This window comes from Heloderma suspectum, chromosome 2, assembly GCF_057233095.1.
Source record: "Heloderma suspectum isolate Gila_16-S chromosome 2, 16-S_ref, whole genome shotgun sequence".
Lineage (NCBI taxonomy): Eukaryota > Metazoa > Chordata > Lepidosauria > Squamata > Helodermatidae > Heloderma > Heloderma suspectum.
Window position 1 is genome coordinate 406,718,958 of NC_139459.1, and position 9,783 is coordinate 406,728,740.

The following is a 9,783-nucleotide window of genomic DNA, read 5'->3' on the forward strand; positions in this document are numbered from 1 at the left end:
TCTTTGGTGCCCTCCTCTGAACCCTCTCCAGCTTGTCTGCATCCTTCTTAAGGTGTGGCGCCCAGAACTGGACACAGTACTCCAGATGAGGCCTAACCAGTGCTGAGTAGAGGGGAACTAGTACTTCCCAGGTTTTGGAAGCGATGCTTCTATTAATGCAGCCCAAAATGGCATTTGCCTTTTTTGCAGCCACATCACATCATTGGCTCATATTCAGCTTGTGATCGACAACAATTCCAAGATCCTTCTCGCTTGTAGTGTGGTTGAGCCACGTATCCCCCATCTTGTAACTATGCCTTTGGTTTCTTTTTCCTAGGTGCAGAACTTGGCATTTGTCCCTATTAAATGTCATTCTGTTGTTTTCTGCCCAGCGCTCCAGTCTATCCAGATCACATTGCATTTTGTTTCTGTCTTCCCAAGTATTCGCTTTCCCACCCAATTTTGTGTCATCTGCAAATTTGATCAGCATTCCCTGCACCTCCTCCTCCAAGTCATTCATACAAATGTTGAAGAGCACTGGGCCCAGGACTGAGCCCTGCGGTACCCCACTCGTTACCTCTCCCCAGTTGGAGAAGGTCCCATTCATAAGCACTCTTTGAGTCCGATTCTGTAGCCAACTGTGGATCCACATGATCGTTGTTTCATCTAGCCCACTTTGAGCGAGTTTGCTCATCAGGATGTCATGGGGCGCTTTGTCGAAAGCTTTGCTGAAGTCGAGGTGTATGATGTCTACAGCATTCCCACGGTCCACAAGGGAGGTGACTTGATCCAAAAATGAGATCAGATTCATCTGGCAGGACTTGTTTTTGACAAATCCATGTTGGCTTCGAGTAATCACTGCATTGTTTTCAAGGTGCTTCCAGGTGGATTGCTTGATAATCTGCTCCAGAATTTTCCCTGACTTGGATTGCTTGGGATGCTCTGGGATGCTCTGACTTGGATTCCTGCCTTGAGCAGGGGGTTGGACTCGATGGACTTGTAGGCTCCTTCCAACCCTACTGTTCTATGATTCTGTGATCTCCTGCATCTCCATGATTGAAGGAATTTCCCAACTGTTCACCCTATTTTCCCAGCAAAGAAACAGAGCCCAGGATAGTTAATCACATGATTTGCCCTTGATGCAGGACTTTTCTTTCACAAATACCCAGAGTACCCCCCCCCAGTACTGATTGCGTCCCTGGTGTGGGGATAGGGGGGCATTAACCTTTTGCACCTCACTGTGAATCCAGATCATTCCCCATGCCTCCTATTTTCAGGGGGAGAGAAGTTAACATTGAAGTTCTCTGGAAAGTATTTTGATCATTCTGCAGAGAAACTCAAAGGAGAATGAGATTCAGCCTGCAAACACCCCTCTTCACCTGTGGGATTTTGTAGATGCCCAACACAGTTGAAATCTGGATGGAGACGTCAGAGTCGGCCCCTTCCAGAACAGCCAACGGGGGATTCCATCTTCCACAGTTGTAGTTGGGAACATTTGCCTGGCCAGGAGAGAGCAGGTCTAGCAAAGCGTCAGAGGTCATTCTTGCTTCAAAATAGTCGTCATGTATGTTGTAGCCCAGGGTGATGTTGGGTAAGAACCTGGGATTCTGGTTGATCTCCTGAACAGCGAACAAGAAGGACAGGATCTTCCAGTATTCTGTGTCTGCTCTAAAATAGAAAAAAGAAGAAAATGTCATATAACGAAACAAAAATATCCAATTGTTGCTTCTTTGACAACTATATCTCTGTGTTACGTCTCTAGAACTTTCCTCATGCTACCAGTGATCCCGATCCAAAGGCAGAAGCACGATAGCCAATCCCCACTTCACGGCTGGTGTGGTTCTGTGGGCAACAGAAGGTAGCCGACTTCCGGGGACAAGAGCCACGATCAGTTAAAAAACATCCGGGGCAGCTGAGTGTTCCAGTGCTGGAATTAGGCATGTGCAACCCTTGGACCCGAGAGAGAAATAGTGACCCACCGGGGGGGAGGAGTCAGGTCCATTCAACGGCTGGGCATTGCTCTAAGGCAGCCTTGCTCAACCTGGTGCCCTCCAGCTGCTTCGGACTACAACTCCCAGCATTCCTGGCCTTTGGCCAAAGCTGAAGTACAAAACATCTGGAAGGCGCCAGGTTGGGGAGGGCTGCTTTGCTGGTCTTTGATTCTTAAGAGAAGGTGGGGGCTGTGCCTGGATGTGGCTGTGTTAAAATAGAACAATCCGCCTCTAAGTTAGGGAGTAACTCAGTGAAGAAACCTTTTCCGGGGTGGTGGTGGTGGTTGTCATGACCTCACCAGAGTTGCCGTCTCTTCTAGCTCCTCCTGACGTAATTTGCGCTGCATCTGAGATTTCTGCTCTGAGATGTCTGTCGTGGGCCACATCCCAGGGGGTTGCAAGTCACTGACCTGCTTCGCACAATCGCAGGGTGCTCAACAAGCCATGGTGACTTGTGACCCAGCCTGCAGCTGCTGGTCGGCCCGGGGGGATTAGCAGACCACCCTTCTCAGCTCAGCTTGTTGTGTTAGGCAAACCCAGCCAGGGTGGCTTGTTGCTGTGGATAACAAGCCATCCGAAACATCTGGGCTGTCCTGTCTCCATAACCACAGCAACAAGCCACCCTGGCTGTGCTGATGAGGGTAATTATGTGAATCCCCCGACCTGTGACTGGCACATGAATGGGGGAAATAAGCCACGGTGGCTTATTTCCCCAGGCACAGTCGTGCCAAGTGGGCCAATGCCTACCTTTAGCTCCTGCCTCAGCCTGCATCCTAGAATTTCTGTGCTGCCATAACAACAGAACAAGAAAAACGCATAGAATCATAGAATAGTGGGGTTGGAAGGGGCCTACAAGGTCATCGAGTCCAACCCCCTGCTCAAGGCAGGAATCCAAGTCAGAGCATCCCTGACAGATGGCTGTCCAGCCTCGTCTTGAATGCCTCCAGTGTGGGAGAGCCCACCACCTCCCTAGGTCATGGGTTCCATTGTCATCTTGCTCTCACAGTCAGGAAGTTTTTCCTGATGTTCAGCCGGAATCTGGCTTCCTGTCACTTGAGCCCATGATTCCGTGTCCTGCACTCTGGGATGACCGAGAAGAGATCCTGGCCTTCCTCTCTGTGACAACCTTTCAAGGACTTAGCACTATCCTATCTCCCCTCAGTCTTCTCTTCTCAAGGCTAAACATGCCCAGTTCTTTCAGTCTCTCCTTACAGGGCTTTGTTTCCAGTCCCCTGATCATCTTTGTTGCCCTCCTCTGAACCCTCTCCAGCTTGTCTGCATCCTTCTTCAAGTGTGGTGCCCAGAACTGGACACAGTACTCCAGGTGAGGCCTAACCAGTGCTGAGTAGAGGGGAACTAGTACTTCCCAGGATTTGGAAGCTATAATGCTTCTATTAAAACTCAATTACATGAGCCCTCCCAGAATGCAGGACATGGAAGAATGGACACAAGCAACAGGAAGTCAGATTCCGGCTGAACCTCCAGAAAAACTTCCTGACTGTCAGGGCAACATGACAATGGGACCATTTCCCTAGGGAGGCGGTGGGCTCTCCCACACTGGAGGCGTTCAAGACGAGGCTGGACGGCCATTTGTCAGGGATGGTCTGACTTGGATTCCTGCACTGAGCAGGGGTTGGACTCGTAGGCCCCTTCCAACCCTGCTATTCTATGAGTCTTGAGGGAGGGGGGGAGGTTAACTTCACTTCTGCTCTACAATTCTTAGCATTTATATTGCGCTTTCAGGTATTGAAATCATGTCGTATCTACAAAGCTATTTTTATTCTTAGCCCCATACTATCCATGTTTACATCCCTATCTTCATAGTTTGTCCAACCATTTAAAGACATGTATGAGGCATAGAACGTTGTCGCAGGACCAGCTATGCCCTGTCCTGTGTGAGGATGTCCCCAGCTGCCTCCACCAAACAGCCGTAAAACACTCAGGGTCTCTCGAAAATACCTTTAGGTAGTGTGCAGTTGGCTCTTAGGCATGGTGTGAATAATCCAACAGGAAAGGAAACCACAACAAAATTGTTGCTTAAAGAGGAAGTCTTATTATTAGGAAAGAGGTTTCAACATCTGAATGGTTGCAACACAAACACACAAACAAACCCATAAGAGCAAAAGGGCGAGAAAATAAGCAGGGTAAGTGCATCCAGCTAATTTTTTTAGCTAGACAGGGTCCCTATTTGAGCTACATTCTTCCTAGCAGTACCTTGCTGTTACAGTTCTCTGCTTTTCCAAGCATTCAGTGTCTTCCACGCAGCTCTCTGATTTTCTTTCTCTTTCTGATTCTCCTTTCCTTCCAGCCTTCCTTGCTATTTCAGCCTTCCTCTACCTTCTAAAAGCTGCCCTTTTGCCCCAACTTTGTATATGTCAAAGCTAGCCTGTGCTCTTGTAAATGACCAATCAGGAGGGATCACCATTGTCCGAAATTCCTTTTGCTGAGCTCTGCACACATTTTTGCGGAGACTCTCCACTTTGCAGACTGAAACCTGTCTTTCTCTCAGAGCAGATACCTCTGCACTCAAGGTCTGAGCCGGGCTCCTGATCTGCAGCTATCATGGCGTACATTTGCAACCGGTGCAAGCCGGTTGCATTACTAGAAGACAAGGCGGGGGGCCTGGAAGAGCGAGCGGCTGAACTCGAGTGTATAAGAGCGCATGAAGCGCTCGTAGACAGAAGCAGGAAGCGCTGGAAGGACAAGCGTGGGGAGCCGCTGAAAGAGGAGCAGGGCGAGCGAAGGGGGGAGCGACCTGCAGGGATGACGGGGCCAGCCCGGAGGAAGAGATCCGGAAGGCGCTCTGCGCTGCTGGCACTGAGGAGCCCCTCCGCGGCTCTTGAAGACGGGGCGGCTCTGAGCCCCCGGGGGAGATCCACAGCAGACCTCGCAGGACAGGCAGCAAGACGCTGGCGCCTATGGAACTGATGGGATGGAATCGCTCCCTTCCCCAGGAGGAAGAGCAGGATGCCATGGCTGGTGACTGCCTCCTGCGAGGAACAGAAGAGCCGTGTGCCGGCCAGACCCACCGGCTCAGGGGGTCGGTTGCCCCCCAAGCACAAGCGGGAGATGCGGATGAACACCTGCCCAAGCTGCTCAGGTCCACAGGCAGTCATCCGCTCCCGCTCACCCTTGTGGGAACTGCGGACACCGCCTCGCGCAGCCGTGACCACATCGTCCCGGACTCTCAAGGGCGCTCGAGGGCTGTGGGCCCAGTGGCCTTCTCATCCCCCCTCCAGCCCAGGCAGAGGGCGGGGAAGGGGAAGGAGGATTCTGCAGGTGAGCTACTGGCCATGGGGAGGTGTTGCTGGGAGCGACTTGGTTTCTGGGACCACGGTTCACACTCTCTGGATGACGGGCTGCTGGCGGGAGATGGCCTGCACCTCACGGAGACTGGGAAGAGCCTGAAGACCGGGGAGTTCGACTGGGGGGCTTCCGGCTGAATGCTGTGGGGGTGGAGACCAAGGCCCGGGGGGGCTGCCGGTGAGGGCTCCTGCCTGTCGCAGGGATGGAGAGAGCAGCTCTAGTGGGCCGCGATAAGGCTCCTAAAGGAAGTGCAAGGAGGCCACTGCAGCATATGAGGTACGTGGCTCTCGCTGTCTCTCTCGCAGGAACAGCAACGCTGAGGGCAGTCGAAGGTGCACCTGGAGCGTCAGGAAAGCTGATTTCTATAAACACAGAGCAATGATCAGTAGGATTCCGCAGCAGGAAGACCTAAGAGGGAGAGGGCCTAATATATAACATAAGAGTGATGCACGTTGGGGCAAAAAATCCCAACTTCAAGTCTAGCCTGATGGGATCTGCGCTAGCGGGGACCGACCAGGAAAGAGATCTTGGGGTTGTGGTGGGCAGCTCAGTGAAGATGTCAACCCAGTGTGCAGCCGCTGTAAAAAAGGCAAACTCCATGTTAGGCATAATTAGAAAAGAAATTGAGAATAAAACTGCCAACATCATACTGCCCCTATACAAACCTATGGTGCGACCACACTTGGAATACTGTCTACAGTTCTGGTCACCACACCTAAAAAAAGATATTGTAGAGCTGGAAAAAGTGCAGAAAAGGGCAACTAACATGATTAAGGGGCTGGAGCCCCTCCCCTATGAGGGAAGGTTACAACAGCTGGGTTTGTTTAGCTTGGAAAAAGGGAGGTAAGGGGAGACATGATAGAGGTGTGCAAAATTATGCGTGGTGTGGAGAATGTGAGTAGGGAGACATTTTTCTCCCTCTCTCAAAATACTAGAATCCGGGTCATCCTATGAAGCTGATTGGTGGGAGAGTCAGGACAGATAAAAGGCCGGACTTCTTCACACAGCGCACAGTTAAACTATGGAATTTGCTACCACAGGAGGTAGTGATGGCCACCAGTTTTGTTGTTCAGTCGTTCAGTCGTGTCCGACTCTTCGTGACCCCCTGGACCATAGCACGCCAGGCCTTCCTGTCCTGCGCTCTCTCCCGGAGTGTGCTCAAGTCCATATTCATAGCATCGGTGATGCTATCTAGCCATCTCATCCTTTGCCGTCCCCTTCTCCTTTTGCCTTCAGTCTTTCCCAGCATCAGGGTCTTTTCCAGAGAGTTTTCTCTTCGCATTAGATGGCCAAAAGATTTGAGCTTCAGCTTCAGTATCTGTCCTTCCAGTGAGCACTCAGGATTGATTTCCTTTAGGATGGACTGATTTGACCTCCTTGCAGTCCAGGGGACTCGTGAGAGTCTTCTCCAGCACCACAGTTCGAAAGCATCAATTCTTCGGCGCTCAGCCTTCCTTATAGTCCAGCTCTCACAGCCATACATTACTACTGGGAAAACCATAGCTTTGATTAGACGGACGTTTGTCGGCAAGGTGATGTCTCTGCTTCTTACTATGCTGTCTAGGTGTGCCATAGCTTTCCTCCCAAGGAGCAAGCGTCTTTTAATTTCATGGCTACAGTCACCATCTGCGGTGACCTTGGAGCCCAAGAAAATAAAATCTGTCACTGGTTCCATTTCTTCCCCCTCTATATGCCAGGAAGTGATGGGGCCAGATGCCATGATCTTCGTTTTTTTAATGTTGAGTTTCAAACCAGCTTTTGCACTCTCCTCTTTCACCCTCAACAAGAGGCTCTTGAGATCCTCTTCGCTTTCTGCCATAAGGTTGGTATCATCTGCGTATCTGAGGTTGTTGATAATTCTCCCGGCAATCTTAATTCCGACCTGTGATCCATCCAGCCCGGCGTTTCTCATGATGTACTCTGCATATACCCCTTCAAGGATCACTGCCTTGTTGTGGCGAAAGGGCTTGCATAACTCAGTGAAGCCATAAGCTATGCCGTGCAGGGCCACCCAAGACGGACAGGTCATGGCGGAGAGTTCTGACAAAATGTGGTCCACTGGAGAAGGGAATGGCAACCCACTCCAGTATTCTTGCCAAGAAAACCCCATGGAACGTATCACAAGGCTAAAAGAGGTGACGCCGGAAGATGAGCCCCTCAGGTCGGAAGGTGTCCAATATACTACTGGGGAAGAGCAGAGGGAATTTCCAAGTAGCGCCAGAAAAAGTGAAGCGGCTGGGCCAAAGCTGAAGGGACACTCAGCTGTGAATGTGTCTGGTGGTGAAAAGAAAATCCGATGCTGTAAAGAACAATATTGTTTAGGAACCTGGAATGTAAGATCAACGAATCAAGGTAAGCTGGAGGTGATCAAACATGAGATGGCAAGATTGAACATCGACATCTTGGGAATCAGCGAACTAAAATGGACAGGAATGGGCGAATTTAATTCAGGTGACCATCATATCTACTACTGTGGGCAAGAATCCCTTAGAAGAAATGGAGTAGCACTCATAGTCAAGAAAAGGGTGGGAAAAGCTCCAGCCCCTTGATCATTTTAGTGGCCCTTTTCTGCACTTTTTCCAGCTCTACAGTATCTTTTTTTCAGTGTGGTGACCAGAACTGGACACAGCATTCCCAGTGTGGCTGCACCATAGATTTGTATAGGTGCAGTATGATGTTGGCAGTTTTATTCTCAATCCCTTCTCTAATTACGTATAACATGGAGTTTGGCTTTTTTTTTACAGCAGCTGCACACTGGGTTGACATCTCCATTGAGCTGCCAACCACAACCCCAAGATCTCTTTCCTGGTCGGCCACTGCTAGCTCAGATCAATTCAGGCTAGACTTGAAGTTTGGATTTTTTGCCCCAACGTGCATCACTTTACACTTGCTTACATTGAACTGCGTTTGCCACTTAGATGCCCATTCTCCCAGTTTGGAGAGATCCTTTTGGAACTCTTCACGATCCACTTTTGTTTTAACCACCCTAAATAAATTGGTGTCCTCGGCAAACTTGGCCACTTCACTGCTCACTGCTAATTCCAGATCATTTATGAACAGGTTGAAAATCATTGGTCCTAATACAGATCCCTCTGGGACCCCACTATTTACTTCCCTCCACTGGGAGAATTTACCATTTATTCCTACTCTCTGCTCTTCTTTAACCAGTTACTGATCCATAAGAGGACCTGTCCTCTGATTCCCGGGCTGCCAAGTTTTCTCTGGAGTCTTTGGTGCGGGACTTTGTCAAAAGCCTTTTGGAAGTCCAAGTAAACAATGTCTGCTGGATCACCCCTGTCTACATGTTTACTGACACTCTCAAAGAACTCTAAAGGGTTAGTGAGACAGGACTTACCTTTGCGGAGGCCGTGTTGATTCTTTTTCAGCAGGGCTTGTCCTTCTATGTGTTTACTAATTTTACCTTAATTATTGCCTTCAACCAATTTACCCGGAACAGACGTTAAGCTAACGGCCCTATAATTTCCCGGATCCCCCCTGGATCCCTTTTTGAAAATTGGTGCTACATTGGCCATCTTCCAGTCCGCTGGTATAGAGGCTGATCTTAGGGACATGTTGCAAATTTTGGTTAGAAGATCAGCATTTTCATATTTGAGTTCTTTGAGAACTCTAGGATGGATACCATCTGGGCCCGGTGATTTATTTGCTTTCAATTTATCAGTAAGGTTGAGAACTTCATCTTTTGTCACCACCATTTGCCTCAGTTCCTCAGACTCCCTTCCTGAAAACATCAGTTCAGGCACTGGTATCTGTCCTATATCTTCTGCAGTGAAGATGGAGGAAAATCATTCATTCAGCTTCTCTGCCATCTCCTTGCCCTCCTTCAGTACTCCTATAACTCCATTGTCATCCAATGGTCCAACTGCCTCCCTAGCTAGTTTTCTGCTTCTGATATATTGAAAAAATTCTTTATTGTTGGCTTTGATGTTGTTAGCAATATGCTCTTCAAAATGCTTTTTTGCATCTCTTATTGTCTGCTTTGCATCACCTTTGTGTGAGTTTATGCTCCCTTTTTGTTTTCCTCACTTGGACAAGACTTCCATTTTCTGAAAGAAGCTCTCTTTTCTCTAATAGCTGTCTTAATGCTGCCCGTTAACCATGCCGCTGACCTCTCGGACTTGGTGCTGCCTCTCCTAACCTGTGGCATACATTTTAGCTGGGCTTCTATTACTGTGATTTTGAGTCATCTCCAAGCATTTTGAAGGGATTTAATACTTTTGACTCCCCCTTTTAGCGTCCGTTTCACCAGTTCCCTCATTTTACAGAAGTTTCCTCATTTGAAGTCAAATGTGACTGTGCTGGACTTGCTGGGCAATTTTCCACTTAAATATATATTACATCTGATAGCACTGTGATCGCTGTTCCCAATAGGTTCAGCAACATTTACCTCTCATACTAGGTCCTGGGCGACGCCACTTAGGATTAAATCCAAGGTCGCCTCCCCTCTGACCAACTGTTGTAGGGCACAACCGTTTAGGGCATCTAGACA